The sequence below is a fragment of the Schistocerca nitens genome, chromosome 3 (genome assembly GCF_023898315.1).
Source record: "Schistocerca nitens isolate TAMUIC-IGC-003100 chromosome 3, iqSchNite1.1, whole genome shotgun sequence".
NCBI classification, from domain to species: Eukaryota; Metazoa; Arthropoda; class Insecta; order Orthoptera; family Acrididae; genus Schistocerca; species Schistocerca nitens.
In genome coordinates this window covers 222,593,128-222,613,393 of record NC_064616.1, presented here as the reverse complement: position 1 = coordinate 222,613,393, position 20,266 = coordinate 222,593,128, and the positions used below count along the sequence as shown (strand labels likewise).

The 20,266-nt window shown below is 43.0% G+C and overlaps 1 pseudogene; it reads left to right on the top strand.

Annotated features, from left to right (window-relative positions):
• Nucleotides 1–900: 900 nt before the first annotated feature.
• Nucleotides 901–1,018, top strand: LOC126250167 (5S ribosomal RNA; annotated as a pseudogene).
• The last annotated feature ends 19,248 nt before the right edge of the window (nucleotides 1,019–20,266 follow it).

Below are 20,266 nucleotides of genomic sequence, written 5' to 3'. Positions count from 1 at the left end.
ACTGAGTGAAAATGCTTTCCTGTCTTTCGTGAAAAGAGCGCCTCCCCCGTAGGCTCAGCGCTTCCTACGATAGAACTGGAAAATACCAGTTCGAAGCGCACTAATCAATAACTCCGCAGATAAACGGAGACTGCGCGCACGCCGGAAATCCCTATTTGCTTCTCCTTCTCTCTCTCTCTCTCTCCCTCTCTCTCTCTCTCTCTCTCTCTCTGCCGTGTGGCGGCTCGCCACGAAGTACAAGTCTTTTTATGTGACGGCGTTTGGGCGACTTGCGCGTCGGTGATGATGAAATGATGATGGGGACAACGCAACACCTAGTCCCTGAGCGAAGAAAATATCCGACCCTGCTGCGAATCAAACACGGGCCCCTTCGGTTGTCACTCAGCTGACCCCGCAGCTACCGAGCCGGACTACTTGCTCCTCAGCTGCCTGCATTCACTGACCAGGCCCAACAGCAGTGAGTAAGCTGAGAGCACCAAAACCGAGAAGTGGTGTAATGACATCTCTGAGAAATAATTATATGCTACCGAGGATTCCTAGGATGGATCTGCGGTGATGTCCACTCGTCTGCGTGCATGTATTTCCTAATGTGGTCTCACCGAGGAAACAGCAGCTTCTGGTGGAATCGCAAGTTAACCTTCTCAGTTCAGAGCTTAGATTTTATGGATGATGGTACAGGGGTTGGACAAAAATATTGAACTTTGTAAGAAATGCGTGCTTGAATATAAATGCAGATGCTTTCCTAACCTGCAGGTTGTGTTGTTGTATGTGACTACGAACGGCGCCTGTGGAAGGTCCACTGTACGTTGAAAGTGTCACTCGCGGTCAGACAGTGTTCTGTGTAGTTGTACGTGTACTATGTTGGTGCAAAGTGAATTCTATAGTGGGCAAGTTGTTGGTGGCAACGGCCTTTCCGCAGTGGATACACCGGTTCCCGTCAGATCACCGAAGTTACGCGCTGTCGGGCGTGGCCGGCACTTGGATGGGTGACCATCCGGGCCGCCGTGCGCTGTTGCCATTTTTCGGGATGCACTCAGCCTCGTGATGCCAACTGAGGAGCTACTCGACCGAATAGTAGCGGCTCCGGTCAAAGAAAACCATCATAACGACCGGGAGAGCGGTGTGCTGACCACACGCCCCTCCTATCCGCGGTCGGATGGTCCCGATGGGCCACTTGTGGCCTGACGACGGAGTGCTCAAGTTGTTGCTGCCCGTACAGTGGGTGCTTCCATTAACCAAGATAGCCGAAATGTTACAAGACGCACCGTATCGAAGATTTATAACATATGAAGGATGGTAACTAAAAATAAGACAACAGCTGCAAAAGTCACTGCAGAACTGAATGTCACCCTCGCGAACCCTGTCAGCACCAAAACAACACGAAGGGAGCTCCATAAGCAGGGAATTGCAGGGCGAGCTCATCAGCGAATGGAAGTGAGACATGGACTATAAACAGTTCAGACAGAAAGAAAATAGAAACTTTCGAAATGTGGTGCTATAGAAGAATGTTGAAGATTAGATGAGTCGATCCATGGTTGATGAGGGGCTATAAAAACGAAACAGAAGTTGGACCTGGGATATATACTACATAAGGACTGAGGAGGTTAAGATACGGGCAAAAAAGAGGAGTGGTAAGCCGTGCAAAGGAAACATCTGCGAAATGGTGAAGGCTGATAGCAGCGGCTTATTTATCCTGCCCCACGGCCAAGGGACTACCCCACGGCTAGAGACAGAGTAGCAAATTCTCAGACTACCGTCATGACTTTTCCAGGCTCTGCTCGGATTGTACAAAGAGGCAGCGCCGCAAGATAAAATACAGTCACATACCGACGACAACAAGAAATGGATTTGACTAGTGATACCAAAACATCACTTCTAACGTGTTATTTGGTAGGTGGCGAAAGTAAATGGATATGTTTTTAGTGTGGAGTAAACGGAACATCTTGTACGAGGCAATGTATACGTCTAGCGAATCCAAGAATAGCGAAATATCAGCCAGTTATTATTCGGAATGACGAGAAAAAGTTCTTCTTCTTGATGGGGAATTGTGGATCTAGGAAATTTTCCTTATACTGAAGATATTCAGAAACGTATATCCGTACCGACATTCAGAAACGGTATAACATAGAAAATCGAAGAAACAATTTCTTCCTACCTGCCTTTCGAAAACGAGACGCCTGAACTGCACTGGAACAATAGCAGTAACTCATAACAAGCAAACGGTTATCCATACTGTTACACTATGAAAGTACTCATTGTCGGATTTATATTCAACGCCCTTGATTTTCTACAACAAATTGTTTTCGCTTTGAGTGACTTAAGAGGACTAAAGATTGGTAAACTGTATGTATTATAACAGACACAGGTTATAATTCGCAAATCAAATTATTCGCGCTAACGAAAAGGAGCGATGGAGAAAAAAATAAAAAGGAAATGAATGAGGAATCAAACCAAAATCTTAAATCTTTGGACTGGCAGTCTGGCCGTTGGCCACTAACCCACACATTACAACATAGCAGTAGTTAATGAACATGTAGTATGTGCTATGCATTGAATTAATACTTTCAACGATGTGTGTTGATCTACCACTAAAATAATTGCATGACAACTGTTTGACAAGAAAAATATGGATTTTTTTATTATTGCCCTGTAACATACAAGTTATACATGCAAGACTGAAAAGCCGTTCATGAAAAGTAGATGTAACGTAATGTTATTTGTTTGACGTTATTAGTGACATTTTATGGTGCAAAAAATGTACTTCACACTGCAAGTAATAATTTATGAGTTTCCATAAGTCACCAGTACGATTCCAGTCATCCCAATATGCTTTCACTGCCCACTGTTTACATATTTCTTCATTTCTTGGAAATACTGGGGTCAAGAATCCACCATTGCTGCAAATTTTAGTCTATACCGGAACAATCTATAATTTCGTTGATAATTCACCATCATTCTTGCCTCGTTCCATTGCATTATGGGGTCGCTATTGTTATACAGTGTGAACCGATGTCAGTGACAGTGGGTGCTACCCTCAGGATGGAACTCGTATATCGCATTTGTTTGTGGTTAGATGAAGCACATTCTCAAGTGTGAGATTGTTTTCTAAATATTTACCTGTCGCGAAACTGATGTGGGACGTACGAATCATCCCAGTATTTACCCAGCTGGATGTGGAAAACCGCCTAAAAGCCACATCCAGGCTGGTCGTTACACCGACCCTCATCGTTAATCCCCTATCAGGGTTCGATCCGGGGCCGGCACGCCGCCCCAAATGCCAGAAGCGGAGTGCGTTATTGGCCTTGTTAATCCCCAAATATTGGTGTGAAAATCTAGCGCGTAACTAATTGCTCCAGAGCGGAATTCGAAAATGGCTCTGAGCACTATGGGACTCAACTGCTGAGGTCATTAGTCCCCTAGAACTTAGAACTAGTTAAACCTAACTAACCTAAGGACATCACAAACATCGATGCCCGAGGCAGGATTCAAACCTGCGACCGTAGCGGTCTTGCGGTTCCAGACTGCAGAGCGGAATTACAACATGACTTTTTTATTGATGGCAAATTACGTGCAATGAACCAACAAATATCACTCAGAAGTGCATCAAAACCTACTGTACTTCTATTTGCAAATAATTATTCCACGAAATAAATTATGGAAACGTAAACATGTTGTTGTTGTTGTGGTCTTCAGTCCTGAGACTGGTTTGATGCAGCTCTCCATGCTACTCTATCCTGTGCAAGCTCCTTCATCTCCCAGTACCTACTGCAACCTACATCATTCTGAATCTGCTTAGTGTATTCATCTCTTGGTCTCCCTCTACGATTTTTACCCTCCACACTGCCCTCCAATGCTAAATTTGTGATACCTTGATGCCTCAGGACATGTCCTACCAACCGATCCCTTCTTCTAGTCAAGTTGTGCCACAAACTTCTCTTCTCCCCCATCCTATTCAATACCTCCTCATTAGTTACGTGATCTACCCACCTAATCTTCAACATTCTTCTGTAGCACCACATTTCGAAAGCTTCTATTCTCTTCTTGTCCAAAATATTTATTGTCCATGTTTCACTTCCATACATGGCTACACTCCATACAAATACTTTCAGAAACGACATCCTGACACTTAAATCTATACTCAATGTTAACAAATTTCTCTTCTTCAGAAACGCTTTCCTTGCCATTGCCAGTCTACATTTTATATCCTCTGTACTTCGACCATCATCAGTTATTTTGCTCCCCAAATAGCAAAACTCCTTTACTACACTCCTGGAAATTGAAATAAGAACACCGTGAATTCATTGTCCCAGGAAGGGGAAACTTTATTGACACATTCCTGGGGTCAGATACATCACATGATCACACTGACAGAACCACAGGCACATAGACACAGGCAACAGAGCATGCACAATGTCGGCACTAGTACAGTGTATATCCACCTTTCGCAGCAATGCAGGCTGCTATTCTCCCATGGGGACGATCGTAGAGATGCTGGATGTAGTCCTGTGGAACGGCTTGCCATGCCATTTCCACCTGGCGCCTCAGTTGGACCAGCGTTCGTGCTGGACGTGCAGACCGCGTGGGACGACGCTTCATCCAGTCCCAAACATGCTCAATGGGGGACAGATCCGGAGATCTTGCTGGCCAGGGTAGTTGACTTACAACTTATAGAGCACGTTGGGTGGCACGGGATACATGCGGACGTGCATTGTCCTGTTGGAACAGCACGTTCCCTTGCCGGTCTAGGAATGGTAGAACGATGGGTTCGATGACGGTTTGGATGTACCGTGCACTATTCAGTGTCCCCTCGACGATCACCAGTGGTGTACGGCCAGTGTAGGAGATCGCTCCCCACACCATGATGCCGGGTGTTGGCCCTGTGTGCCTCGGTCGTATGCAGTCCTGATTGTGGCGCTCACCTGCACGGCGCCAAACACGCATACGACCATCATTGGCACCAAGGCAGAAGCGACTCTCATCGCTGAAGACGACACGTCTCCATTCATCCCTCCATTCACGCCTGTCGCGACACCACTGGAGGCGGGCTGCACGATGTTGGGGCGTGAGCGGAAGTCGGCCTAACGGTGTGCGGGACCGTAGCCCAGCTTCATGGAGACGGTTGCGAATGGTCCTCGCCGATACCCCAGGAGCAACAGTGTCCCTAATTTGCTGGGAAGTGGCGGTGCGGTCCCCTACGGCACTGCATAGGATCCTACGGTCTTGGCGTGCATCCGTGCGTCGCTGCGGTCCGGTCCCAGGTCGACGGGCACGTGCACCTTCCGCCGCCCACTGGCGACAACATCGATGTACTGTGGAGACCTCACGCCCCACGTGCTGAGCAATTCGGCGGTACGTCCACCCGGCCTCCCGCATGCCCACTATACGCCCTCGCTCAAAGTCCGTCAACTGCACATACGGTTCACGTCCACGCTGTCGCGGCATGCTACCAGTGTTAAAGACTGCGATGGAGCTCCGTATGCCACGGCAAACTGGCTGACACTGACGGCGTTGGTGCACAAATGCTGCGCAGCTAGCGCCATTCGACGGCCAACACCGCGGTTCCTGGTGTGTCCGCTGTGCCGTGCGTGTTATCATTGCTTGTACAGCCCTCTCGCAGTGTCCGGAGCAAGTATGGTGGGTCTGACACACCGGTGTCAATGTGTTCTTTTTTCCATTTCCAGGAGTGTACTTTAAGTGTCTCATTTCCTACTCTAATTCCCTCAGCATCACCCCACTTAATTCGACTACATTCCATTATCCTCGTTTTGCTTTTGTTGATGTTCATCTTATATCCTCCTTTCAAGACGCTGTCCATTCCGTTCAACAACTCTTCCAAGTCCTTTGCTGTCTCTGACAGAATTTCAATGTCATCGGCGAACCTCAAAGTTTTTATTTCTTCTCCATGGATTTTAATGCCTACTCCGCACTTTTCTTTTGTTTCCTTTACTGCTTGCTCAATATACAGATTGAATAACATCGGGGAGAGGCTACAACCCTGTCTCACTCCCTTCCCAACCACTGCTTCCCTTTCATGCCCCTCGACTCTTATAACTGCCATCTGGTTTCTGTACAAATTGTAAATAGCCATTCGCTCCCTTTATTTTACCCCTGCCACCTTTAAAACTTGAAAGAGAGTATTCCAGTCAACATTGTCAAAAGCTTTCTCTAAGTCTACAAATGCTAGAAACGTAGGTTTGCCTTTCCTTAATCTTTCTTCTAAGGTAAGTCCTAAGGTCAGTATTGCCTCACGTGTTCCAACATTTCTACGGAATCCAAACTGATCTTCCCCGAGGTCGGCTTCTACCAGTTTTTCCATTCGTCTTTAAATAATTCGCGTTAGTATTTTGCAGCTGTGACTTATTAAACTGATAGTTCGGTAATTTTCACATCTGTCAACACCTGCTTTCTTTGGGATTGGAATTATTATATTCTTCTTGATGTCTGAGGGTATTTCGCCTGTCTCGTACATCTTGATCACCAGATGGTAGAGTTTTGTCAGGACTGGCTCTCGCAAGCCGTCAGTGGTTCTAATGGAATGTTGTCTACTCCCGGGGCCTTGTTTCGACTCAGGTCTTTCAGTGCACTGTCAAACTCTTCACGCAGTATTGTATCTCCCGCTTCATCTTCATCTGCATCCTCTTCCATTTCCATAACATTGTCCTCAATTCCGGTTTACAATGAAACAGCTCAAACTACTTCGTCCACAATAAACACGAGATAACTAAAAAAATGACACACCGAGCTCTCAGTCAGTCACTGTCAACATCACTTATTGCCACTCACTCTATTTTATTATTATGTAAATTGAACTTTGAGAAGCAATTTCCAAATGCATCCACACCAGTATTAGTGCCTCACAAAAGCAACTGGATAATAGTAGGTATTGAGAAGTCTTCCCAAGCCCTTAAGAACCTGAGTTCTATGAAAAAGGCTCATAATGAATCAGAGCTCTTAAATTTCTATCAGAGGTACAAAAATATTTATAGGAAGGTGCTGACTGCTGCAAAAAGTCATTTAATGACAAAATAATATACAATGTAGAGAACAAAAGCAAAGCAGTGCCGGACGTCACTGCAGACGAAACAGGGAGAGACAAATAAAAGCATAATAGAATGCACATAAGAAAGAGGGATAAAGCAGTAAATGATTCACATAAACTAAAAACTATGTGAATAAGCATTTTGAAATACTACAGATAAATTACAACAAAAATTCCGGAAAATCGATGTATGACATGTAAATAATTATGCACTAAGTTCAATGATGTTACTACCAGCCACAGAGCCCAAAGTCAGTATAACTGTACATAACGTGCTAAATAAAAAGTAAGTAGACTTAGATAAAGTACTAATATGTTGTGCTGAAAGAATTCATACGTAGTATACAAGCTCCCTTATTGAATATAATAATGAATTATTCATATCAGCGAAATTTCCAGAGTGTTTAAAACAGGCAACAGTTGTACTTCTACTACGGAAGGGTAATGAGAAGGCATAGAAAACTACTGGCCCACTCTCTTGTTGCCACCGTTATCAGAATAATATAATCAATTATGAAATACAAATTAATGACTTACATGAATAAATACAACCTTTTACGTGAATCACAGTTTGGTTTCCAAAGAGATAGAAGTACAGAATCAGCTATAGTAGAATTCACAGAAGTGGTATTCGACGCTCTTGACAAAGATAAGTTTGACAGAATCATATTATTAGATCTTTCTAAGGCTTTTGATACTCTTTACTGTAAGTCTATAATAAATAAGCTAGAAAAATTAGGAATCTGAGGTGCAGCTGATGTCAGGTTCTGATCATACCTAACAGATAGCGTTCAAAGAATAGAGATAACACATACCTCATACCAGTCTAAACTCAGTCGGAACTCACGCTTATCCATCATAAGTGAAATTCAGAGAACGCTTACTACTTATAAAAGCACCAGTTCCAACTTCAGCAGAAGCTCCCCAAACTGAGGTGTGGAGGACAAGTCTTCTGGAGGATTATGGACAACAAAACAGGAGCTACCATCAGCCTAAAATATCCAATACAGAACATGGAAAATCCCCAACAGATTGATAACAATGTTGACAAGGTGCAAGATTAATTTGAAGCAATGTGGTATGAGTGATGATGAATTTTGCCAATGTGGACTCTGAACACTTGTTGATTCGCAGAAATCTTAGCGAACCCTGGACATAGAATATTTGTCTGGCAGTAAATCACGATACCATCTGGCTGCTATCATTGGACTCATAAAGGGTGAAATTCTCTCAGTCATTTATATTAGAGTGCAGTTTTGGATGATCCTGTGTTTTAGTGTTTTTTGCTCTCACATAAATAAGTAAGAAATCTAAACATTTAGTAAAACACTTATCAGAACCAAAATACATTAATACAGGAGTTCTGCAGGGTAGCATATTAGGGCCTGTACTGTTCCTCACATACATCAATGACTTTCCCAATAGTATTAGTCATGTTAAAAAAAATCTCCTTGCTGAAGACGGCAGTATTATAGTAACTGAGAAAACAGGAGAACTTCTTGCAGAGAAAGGAAACAAAACACTCAAGGAAGTTTACAACTGGTCAATATGCAATAAAGTGACATTGAACATAAAGCAAAGAAAAGCCATGAATTTCTGTCTGAAGGGAGAAAACGACACTGTTAAATTAAAGGTAGATAGCACCTCCATAGACTGCTTAACAAACACAACATTTCTAGGAACGAAACTGATCCTTAGCTGAAGTGGTTTGAACACACAAAGAGACTTGCAAACAGCGTGACATCAGTATGTTACACTGTTATAGTCCTTGTTGTAAGGTTATGGCGTATCATGTGTCTTGGGGGTGGGGTACTGTATGTTGTTGTTGTGGTCTTCAGTCCTGAGGGAGAGAGGAGGGGGGAGATTAGTGTTTAACGTCCCGTCGACAACGAGGTCATTAGAGACGGAGCACAAGCTCGGATTATGGAAGGATGGGGAAGGAAATCGGCCGTGCCCTTTCAAAGGAACCATCCCAGCATTTGCCTGAAGTGATTTAGGGAAATCACGGAAAACCTAAATCAGGATGGCCGGACGCGGGATTGAACCGTCGTCCTCCCGAATTTCAGTCCTGAGACTGGTTTGATGCAGCCCCCCCATGCTACCCTATCCTGTGCAAGCTTCTTCATCTCCCAGTACTTATTGCAGCCCACATCCTTCTGAATCTGCTTAGTGTATTCATCTCTTGGTCTCCCTCTACGATTTTTACCCTCCACGCTGCCCTCCAATGCTAAATTTGTGATCCCTTGATGTCTCAGAACATGCCCTACTAACCGGTCCCTCCTTTTTGTCAAGTTGTGTCACATACTCCTCTTCTCCCCAATTCTATTCAATACTTCATCATTAGTTATGTTATCTACCCATCTAATCTTCATCATTCTTCTGTAGCACCACATTTCGAAAGCTTCTATTCTCTTCTTGTCCAAACTATTTATCGTTCATGTTTCACTTCCATACCTGGCTACACTCCATACAAATACTTTCAGAAACGACATCCTGACACTTAAATCTATACTCGATGTTAACAAATTTCTCTTCTTCAGAAACGCTTTCCTTGCCATTGCCAGTCTACATTTTATATCCTCTCTACTTCGACCATCATCAGTTATTTTGCTCCTCAAATAACAAAACTCCTTTACTACTTTAAGTGTCTCATTTCCTACTCTAATTCCCTCAGCATCACCCGACTTAATTCGACTACATTCCATTATCCTCGTTTTGCTTTTGTTGATGTTCTTCTTATATCCTCCTGTATATGAAACCTTTAATTAAAAGGCTTATTTACGTAAGTAAAACATTACCCATCAAAGTAACAATAAAGGAATCAGAAAATACACGAATTCAGTTGCAAATAGTTGTAAAACTGAAGCGGTTTATTATCTGATTCGATGATGCTCAGTTGCAGATTTCCTGTCAACCAAACTTTGTGCAACAAATGCCATGAATTTCTGTGCTAAGAGGGAAGATGACAATGTTGATTTGAAGGTTGGTGGCATATCTATAGACTGCATAACAAACACAAAGTTTCTAGGAACGAAATTAGACAAAAGTTTCAACAAACTCAGTTTGTTACACATGTATGTAATAAACAAATTGAACAAACATTGAAATGAATAGACTAAAGCCGAAGCACTTTGCATGGGTGATCAGGGATGTGATTCAAGTGAAACAGGAACTGATCAAAACATTTACTTTCATGTAAGTTGCATCGTAATTGCCAGAATTTTGTGGATAGAGACAGAAAATATTGCAGAAAAATATGCATGAGTATTTGAGAGAGGACAAGTTACTTTCTCATCTATTTTTCGCATACGGAAAATTATTAAAGATTTTGTTACAACCTGTCACACCTTGAGCAAGACTCCAGAAAGTTAACAGCCTGAGCACACGTTGATGGAGCCTGGTAGGGCGCTAAAAGCATGAGGTATTTGTATGATTCTTAGTTCATAGAAATGGCTTGTTGGGAGTTTATAACAATGGCGGCAAGCCCATCCCTTAATAAATCTTGCCGGACAAACCCACAGCCATACAGGACAGACAGGGCAGCCCCTCGTCGAGACAGGGTTCCAGTAGAACAATGCTGTGATACCTGTCGCAGCGCCAGCAGTAGCCTGCGCAGGGGCAATGGTCTAAAGGAACGTGTCTATCCAGTGGACTCATAAAGTGGGCATTGTGTACAGAGCCACACATAATAAAAATTCACATGTTTTTGTGTTCGCCGATAGTACAAGTAGGCCAGTGAACCACTTCCCTTGGCTACCTGCCGGCATCTGAGAAACTTTTAGAGATGGACTCTTTATTATACCTCATAGCTAGGACTAACACGCTCCAAGGCACAAGCGATTTATATAAAAATCTTTGAGATTGTATCTGTTCGCTTGTTGCCATGGGAAGTGACATGACTTTGGAGAAAAACATATCTTCCCCCTCTGCGAAAACTTAAAAAAGCCAGTAATTGGCGTTTTCTTTTTTTTCAGAGACACAGGTTTCTTAATGCTTGCCCTGGTCTGAAATGGGTTTGTGCTGTCGTGTGGGAGGAGAGATTTAGCGCGCCAATATCATTGTGATTAGCTCAAGATGGGGTGAAGGCGGTGTCTTGGTGCACTTTGCGGGAAAACGGAATTTTTTTGTGGAGAGGTGCGAAGCGCTGGGGTGCAAGACTTTTGTCTGGTAAGGAACGAAGCTTTGGCATGTGTGGTTGGTACTTGGGCCTGTCCTGAGACTGACTTTACTTGCGAGTAGTTTAGACTGGGGAGCCTGTGATGAAGTTCTTACTGTACCGACTGTGCGACTTCAAACATCTCGGACTACTCGATTGCCGAAGGCACACTTATTCGTTTGAGGTTTACCAGTCTTGATGTTTGGTATTCTTGTGCGCTCTGTCGTATAAGTGAGCCAAATTGGTCCTTGGTACGACCAGCGAGCGGGTGTGTCAGACACTGAAATCTACCAAGATTTCAGGGCACTGGTAGAGAGTAAATTTCGATCCGTCTGCCTGATCGCTAGACTGTGAGGTTTTTCCATTTCTTTCGTGGCCGCTATCGATTCACAGGTGCCGCCTCCACGTCTCACCTCTTCCGCCGCAGACATCTCGCCAGCTGCAAGTCATGTCGCCGCACGAAGTAAACAGGGTAACGTACTGCCGCTCCGGCATTGTCAGAGCTTACAGATCTCAATCGCCACTTGCTCTCAGCTGCACCTATGTAGAGAAACTTCAGTAGATTTGATCAATCACAGTCTGCTCAGGATCAGATCAATTCAACTTGCGTTATCCACATCTTTAGGGCCAGACTACTTCACTCACTGATCACCTGGTTAAACTGTCTTTGCCGACCAGGATTCACCCAGTGGAGTATTAAATCACCTGTTAGATGTTAGGGGTATTCAATCTATAACTATTTTAGTTTAATTTATGTCTTGTTTGGAAAAATAAATGTTGTTAGTGCACTAAATTTTGCCAACATTCTCAATCAATTAAATAGTCCAAACAAGTTACCTTTCATATTTATTGCCAGAGTTGAAAGCTTATTGCACCTCTAAACAAGTATTCAGAAGGAAGGCTGAAATTACTGAACGTCACAGCTGCAGCTCACAGTACTTACAATCTGCAAGTGGTGGCAGATGTGGCTGAAAATCGGTCATTGGCTCTGTACCAACGACTCCTCTCTGTCTCCATCTAAGATCTACTCAACGTTATGAGAGCCTCTCGTCGCAGACGAGCCTAGAGAAGTCATCTAGAAGTGAAATCTGTCCATGGAGAAGACTGCCAGAGAAGTAACTTTCTGCAGAGTGGTCCCGACAAGGGAAACACTATGCTCTGAGCTCTGTGTTTTTCAGTGTTGTGTACTAATTGGCTGAATAATAATTCTTGTGAGTGGTGACCAGTAAGAAGTTATCTTACAAAATTCTGGTCTCTCTCACTTACTCGGGTTTCAGATGGTTAACCAGCTAAAAACCTGCCGGCAGCGGTGGCCGAGCGGTTCTAAGAGCCCAGTCCGGAGCCGCGCGACTGCTACGGTCGCAGGTTCGAATCGTGCTTCGGGCATGGATGTGTGTGATGTCCTTAGGTTAGTTAGATTTAAGTAGTTCTAAGTTCTAGGGGACTGATGACCACAGATGTTAAGTCCCATACTGCTCAGAGCCAGTTAAAAACTTGTTAGTCTTGGTACTCCAAAATGATCCGACTTTCTTCCTTTCCTAAAGTATTCCAATGCCCTCGCCAGTACAGAAAGATCTATGTAAGCAGAGACACATTACTTACTCCCACTTGTAAATTATTTACATGATTCAGCAGTAGCGATTATTATTTATTTTTTTTAAAATATTTGTCTTAGCGACACTTGACTGAGGTGTCAGCATCTCGCGACCTTCAAAGAAGCCGTGAACTTACTGTTCCCGGTACACTTTCTAAGATGTTTTCTTAACAGCCTGTGATTTCGGCGTATTTTCACTGCCCATAGTTTGGCTCCACAATGGCCGTTCTTCCGTGGCTCTGACATTAAGCAACATGCATCTCGTGACCACACAGCTTGCAAAAAACAGTCTCTGTTGTCCCGTATAACATGGAGATGTAATCTGCATTATTTGACTTCTGATCGTCGGCACCAGTGTGGCTTCCTTTCAAAATATTGCCCTGCCTGGCCTTTTCCTTCGCAAGGGTGTGAGTGGCAATTTTATGAAAGGAGGTGATAGGACTGACTCCTTATAATTTATAGCACTACTAAGCTTACCTCGTTCTCCGTAGAATACTGTCTGTTATCGCAGTGAATTTTCATTTGGCTGTACCTGCAGTTTAACATAGGAAATTGTCATCTAAATAGTTCAGTACTGGCAATCACTAGTACTGATTCACATTATCCGGTTGGAGTTAATTTATTCCGAATTGAGTTATTCTTACGGGTTTTACATAAGTTATGGAAGCGTTAGGATAAAAAGACATTTATGTAACAATGTCATCAGTATTACAGGCACCGTCTTTTAGTTATGTACTATATAATTAATGTAAAAATATAATTAATGTAGAGTAATGAAATTTCGGGAATACATTTGTCTAGGTAACAAATTTTAATGTAATTGACATTGCGAGATGACAGGTTAATTATAAATATGCATAAAATGTGGTATTAGCCAAATCTCATTGGGTTAAACTGGTTGAAAATGAACTGTTGGGAACAGTGGCCATCCGTCGGGAAAAGTGGCCACCTTGGCCACTTTTCCCGACTTGCTGCGTGGCCAGTTTTCCCGATCGCACGCTGTGTCTGTGTCAGTGGTTCTCACGAGACACTATACAGCTGAAGGACACGACTGGGACTTATACACTGGAGAGCCAAAGAAACTCTTACAACTGCCTAATATCGTGTAGGACCCCCGCGAGCACGCAGAAGTGCCGCAACACGACGTGCCACGCACTCGACTAATGCCTGAAGTAGTGTTGGTGGGAACTGACACCATGAATCATGCAGAGCAGTCTATAAGTCCGTAAGAGTGCGAGGGGGTGGAGATCTCTTCTGAACAGCACGTTACAAGGCATCCCAGATATGCTCAATAATGTTCATGTTCGGAGAGTCTGATGGCCAGCGGAAGTGTTTAAACTCAGAAGAGTGTTCCTGGAGCCACTCTGTAGTAATTCTGTACGTGTGGGGCGTCGCATCGTCCTGCTGGAATTGCCCAAGTCCGTCGGAATGCACAGTGGACATGAATGGATGCAGGTGATCAGACAGGACGCTTACATACGTGTCACCTGTCAGACTCGTATCTAGACATATAAGGGGTCCCATATCACTCCAACTGCACACGTCCCACACCATTACAGGGCCTCCACCAGCTTTAACAGTAACATGCTGACATGCAGGATCATGGGTTCATGAAGTTCTCTCCATACCCGTACACGTCCATCCACTCGACACAATTTGAAACGAGACTCGTCCGACCAGGCAATGTGTTTCCAGTCCTCAACATTCCAATGTCGGTGTTGACGGGCCCACGCTAGGCGTAAAGCTTTGTGTCGTGCAGTCATCAAGGATGCACTAGCACGCCTTTGGCTCCGAAAGCCGATATCGATGATGTTCCGCTGAATGTTTCGCACGCTGCCACTTGACGATGGCCAAGAACTCAAATCTGCAGCAATTTGCGTAAGGGTTGCACTTCTGCCACGTTGAACGATTCTCTTCAGTCGTCGTTGATCCCGTAGTAGCTAAGGCCGCAAAAATACCTAATTATACAAATATATGTCCTTTATAAAACGGAAAAAGATTACGAAAATGGCACACGAGACATAAATAAACACATACATGCTCTACACATGGAGGAAAGTCTGTTGCCAGAAGAGAAAGTTTTCATTCGATGCACTCAAGACAAATAGCTGAGACAAAAATGATCATAAATGAATCAAATTTCGTTACTTATCATTCCAGTGATTGAAGAAAAACATTATTTCAGTAAAAGAAATTCCTCCTTATAGAAGACAATTTATTTTTGCTTTACCCAAATATCCATTATGGACAAAACGTAGTTCCTTTTATTCTGAAGAAGTTTGGGTTATCCCAACTGAAACTTAGGTAAATGTAGGTAAACATTGCAACTGACGCTGTTGTTAATTTACAATTAATTATTACTCAAATATGTTTCGGCATTTTCTGTGCAATCTTCAGTGGGCTTTTGTTTATTATTCCGTCTCAAAATTACTACGACATTACAATATCTTGTGGAGATTGTATGAATTACGGGTTATATATAAAAGCCGTAATTGCGTCTTGCCATTGTACTTGGAGGTGCATACAAACATAAAAACATACGGCTTGTAATAGCTATAATTGTTAGTTTACGAATAACGTAAATACTGAGGTTTCGTACACCGTCGTCAGTCACCAATAGAAATATCTGCACTTATACCCGTCATACTAACGGTAAGAAGCTAAAAGTGGGACCAAAGGGTAAGGGAGTTTCTGCTGAAACGAAACTTTTTCAAGAAGAAATTGAGGAAGAAGATTCCACTGATGAGGGCAGTACCACAGACCGCTTTTACTTCAAAAATGGCTCTGAGCACTATGGGACTTAACATCTGAGGTCATCAGTCCCCTAGAACTTAGAACTACTTAAACCTAACTAACCTAAGGACATCACACACATCCATGCCCCAGGCAGGATTCGAACCTGCGACCGTAGCGGTCGCGCGGTTCCAGACTGTAGTGCCTAGATCCACTCGGCCACTCTGGCCGGCCCGCTTTTACTGCAAGGAAGCATTTTCTAGATCTAAAGGAAATGAACGATGGATACGATATCGGTGCTGTAAACGCTGGTTTCATATACCGTGCGCTGGAGGCGAGGAGGACGATGACAACTTCACTTGCGAATTTTGTACGTGACATAACATTGTTTCTGAGTGGATAAACTGTGAATGAAGCAGTCTGAAATAGTAATCCGTAGTTATTGGTTGATTTCTAATCCGACAGGGTAGCCGAGAGCGCTAACGCGGTGCTTCCTGGACTCGGGTAGGCGTGCCGGCCACCGATCGAATCCGCCCAGCGGATTAACGACGACGGCTGGTGTGCCGGCCAGACTGGATGTGGTTTTTAGGCGGTTTTCCACATCCTACTAGTCGAATACCGGGCTGGTCCCCACGTCCCACCTCAGTTATACGACTCGCAGACATTTGAAACACATTCACACTATTTCACGATTTACACTAGACGCAGACACCTGGGGTACACTACTTCCATCCCGGGGGTATGGGATGGCGGCAGGAAGGGCATCCGACCACCCCTTAAAATTAACCACGCCAAATCCGTCCTTAACCCTGCCGACCCTGCGCACAATGCGGGGAAAGGCAGTAGCAAGAGGAGTTAGTCGTTGATTTCTGCATTTATATAATTAGGAATAACTAATACTTCTTATTTGTTGATCTTTCTGTGCCGAAAATGTATTTCAACACGTTTCTTTCCCATTTATATTATCGTTCTCCTTATTATAATCAATGTTGAAACAAAAACTATAAGATTAACCAATTTTTAAAACTAAGCACTCTACTTGGGAATTGTGGCAAAGGGCTGGCCACTATACGCCATTATGAACGGAAAATTGGCCACTATGTAAGCAGTCAGAAAAACGTTTATATATCCTATAAAAGCCGGCCGAAGTGGCCGCGCGGTTCTGGCGCTGCAGTCTGGAACCGCGAGACCGCTACGGTCGCAGGTTCGAATCCTGCCTCGGGCATGGATGTGTGTGATGTCCTTAGGTTAGTTAGGTTTAACTAGTTCTAAGTTCTAGGGGACTAATGACCTCAGCAGTTGAGTCCCATAGTGCTCAGAGCCATTTGAACCATTTTATCCTATAAACTATACTTGTACAAGCCACAAGCTTATGTTAATAGTCATTATTTCATGAAAATTCAATTTTATATAAAATAGCCACGTTAGTGAGTGCGTACGCCCGTGTGTGTGGTTTTCAGTTATAATTTAGCTATCAAACTTTATGATGATAAACTCTGGAGAGGCTCTCTTGCTGATTCTGGGTGACTTGCACTCTAGGAATAAGATATGTGACTCGGATATTATTTTGACAAAGTTTCAAGACTGTTACTCAATCATACTTTTTTACACAGCCAATTTTCTGTTCTTTTAATGTAACATTTCATTTACAATGAAACTCCAAAATCGCTGAGCTGTAGACTTCAGACCAACTTAATCGTTATTGGATTAAGTGATTAGAGTTATTAAAATGTAAAGATGTGGGTACATTCTGGAAAGAAATGATGCCTTCTGAATAGTTATTTCTCTTTTTACTTTATAATGAGGAGTTGTTGTGCAAAAGAAATATCAATATGGAAGAAAATTGTGACGCTAATCGTATTATGTGTAATGTCCAGTAATTCGAACAGCAATTGGGGAGGTGGAAGTTGACGGCTACTTTCAGTGTATTGTCTTCCAAACTGAAAAAAAAGTAGAAAACAAATGCAGGGGTCCTTGAACATTTATTGCGTAATAATAGCACAGCCCTAAATAGAGTTCTTGTAAAGTATATTTTATCGTACGCACTATAACGACAGTAACAGATAGTGTACGCACTATGGAAGCTCATGAGTTTTCACGTGATACAAGCTGGAAGTACACAAAGCTTTGCTGTAGGCCAACTGTTCCAAATAACCAACTTGTAATAGGAAATCAGGACATCATATACAGTTCATGGTGATCCGCGCGCCACATTGTGGACTCATGAGAAACAATAACTCCGTCATTTTCATAGGCTGATCGTGTGAAAGCGTTTAATTGCCATCTATTACAGTTCTTTTTCCAAATGCTAAATGAAAACGTCGGCCGTAAAGAACATAAAGGGACAGGTTAATTGTTTTGAGAAATTGCTTAGTAAAGATTAAATAAAATCTCATAAATAGGGCGTTTCAGTTACGAGCAGTGTGATTTTCAGTTGTCCCATAACATAGTTTACTTGCACTGAGTGCACGTAACATGGGTTAGCATGGACTTACCACTGTTTACTTGCTGGTCGAATTAAGGAAACATTATGCGAAACCTGTCGAAGATACAAATCCAAAAGTCTTAAATTATTTCAGTTTTTGAAACTAAGACACGCATTAACAATTTTTACAATAATGTAGGATAACAGCCGGCCGGAATGGCCGAGCGGTTCTAGGCGCTACAGTCTGGAACCGCGCACCGCTACGGTTGCAGGTTCGAATCCTGCCTCGGGCATTGATGTATGTGATGTCCTTAGGTTAGTTAGCTTTAAGTAGTTCTAAGTTCTAGGGGACTGATGACCTCAGAAGTTAAGTCCCATAGTGCTCAGAGCCAATCAATCTAGGATAACAAACGCAAAAATTAATCTACGATTCAGCACAATGTAAAATTAATTTTAGCAAGTATAGTGCTTAATACTCTGCCATCACCTTGCCATGTAAACTCACGAAAGCTATAGTAAGGGACACAACACTGTTTACCTTCTTAAAAAAATGTTCACATTTACCTAATTGGCAAATAATTTTGAAGCGAATTTGCATTCAGTTTCATTTTCTGAGTTATAGTTATCCACATCATTCTCATATTATTACAAATAGTCCCCAGAAACACTTTTCCTGGCACGATCATCGCCCGTGTCACTACTACTGGCAGCCATGATTTTGACACTGACCACTGCTTATATACACAGCATGACAACGTTGCCATTAGCGAAAATCTGAAATTAGAGATAAAGCTTCAGTTTCTCGGTTATCGTGGAATTAAGCACTAATATGAATAAAGCACATCGCTTACCATGATTATATGCAGTCACTTCGTTTCTCATTGTTTGTTCCTTACCACTCTTCGTAGCAAAGGTCTTCAAATGTATGATATGCATTCTGAACAGTATGTTAATGAAATTTTGAAAGAAGTTATAACCAGTATCGTCGACAATATATTTGACTGTTGGATGACTACCTCTAACATTTCTCTCACAGGATCCCTAATTCAAAAGTTCCGGAGAATACTCGATAATAACATGTGCCTTTAGAGAAGGAAATGTGAGCTATTATAATCATCTGAAGTGATATGGGAGAGTTATCGTACTGTTTGCCAACTATTCCAGTACCTTCTAACGAATCTGTATTGCTGAAAGACAGTAATGCTGCAGAACGTGCTTTGTAGTTAGGATACTGTGGGATGTGTTTCTGCATATGTATGGTGTCCAGGTAATAATGAAGGAAAATGAAGCTCTTTACTTGATACTCACGACGTGCATAATAACAAAGGATAAATAGCTTATTGTTGCCGAAAATATCCAAGCTTTCTGACTGCATAGTATTTTGCTAAAAAGTGTCGAGAGATTTTGTACATATGTTTCCAGTGTGGAAAGAAGACGTGTGAGGTTTCTGGCTCATCCCGGATTCTCGTAACGTCTTCAGCGAATCTCAGTAAATACATGTGAGAAATTGCACTGATAACTTCTTAAGCGAGTTCCGTTGTCCTACCATGTCTCGCTGGGAGACCGTAACGTTCAGTACCAAGGTCACTTTTCAAAATCAACGAAATCGACTGCAGTTTTGCGTGGCTAGCATACAATGCCTCTTACTTTAATGTTCGAGTTCACCCTCAGCAGCTGCTGCTTGAACAAGACGTTACTATTTCCAGATACTGAGCCGGAATATTTGGTTGCTTTCAAATGAAAATCGCAGTGTAAGAATGCGGAGACACACTTCATAGACAACAGAAAACGCCTGTCGTCTTCTAACATTGGCGAATGTCGTATACAACACCAAGAAACACTTGGGCTTCACGAGAGAACACAGGCTACACCACTTTAAGACTATTACTACCATCCTCAGTGGGTGTCATTTTTTGATCATAATTGAACCACCTGGGGCAGTCTTTGTTACTCATCCTCTTGTAAATCACTTTCTCTGTAGGTTTCAGTCAGATGTAAGTGGTGCACTGGCATCTGATGAACATTAAGACTGTCAACTGGAAATTTAGGAGCCGGCCGCTGGTGGCCGAGCGGTTCTGGCGCTACAGTCTGGAACCGCGCGACCGCTACGGTCGCAGGTTCGAATCCTGCCTCGGGCATGGATGTGTGTGTTGTCCTTAGGTTAGTTAGGTTTAAGTAGTTCTAAGTTCTAGGGGACTTATGACCTCAGCAGTTGAGTCCCATAGTGCTCAGAGCCATTTGAACCATTTGAAATTTAGGAAGCTTTAATTTTCAGTGTCTTACAGAAAGATAGTCGAAACGTTGGTGCTCAATCTTGGC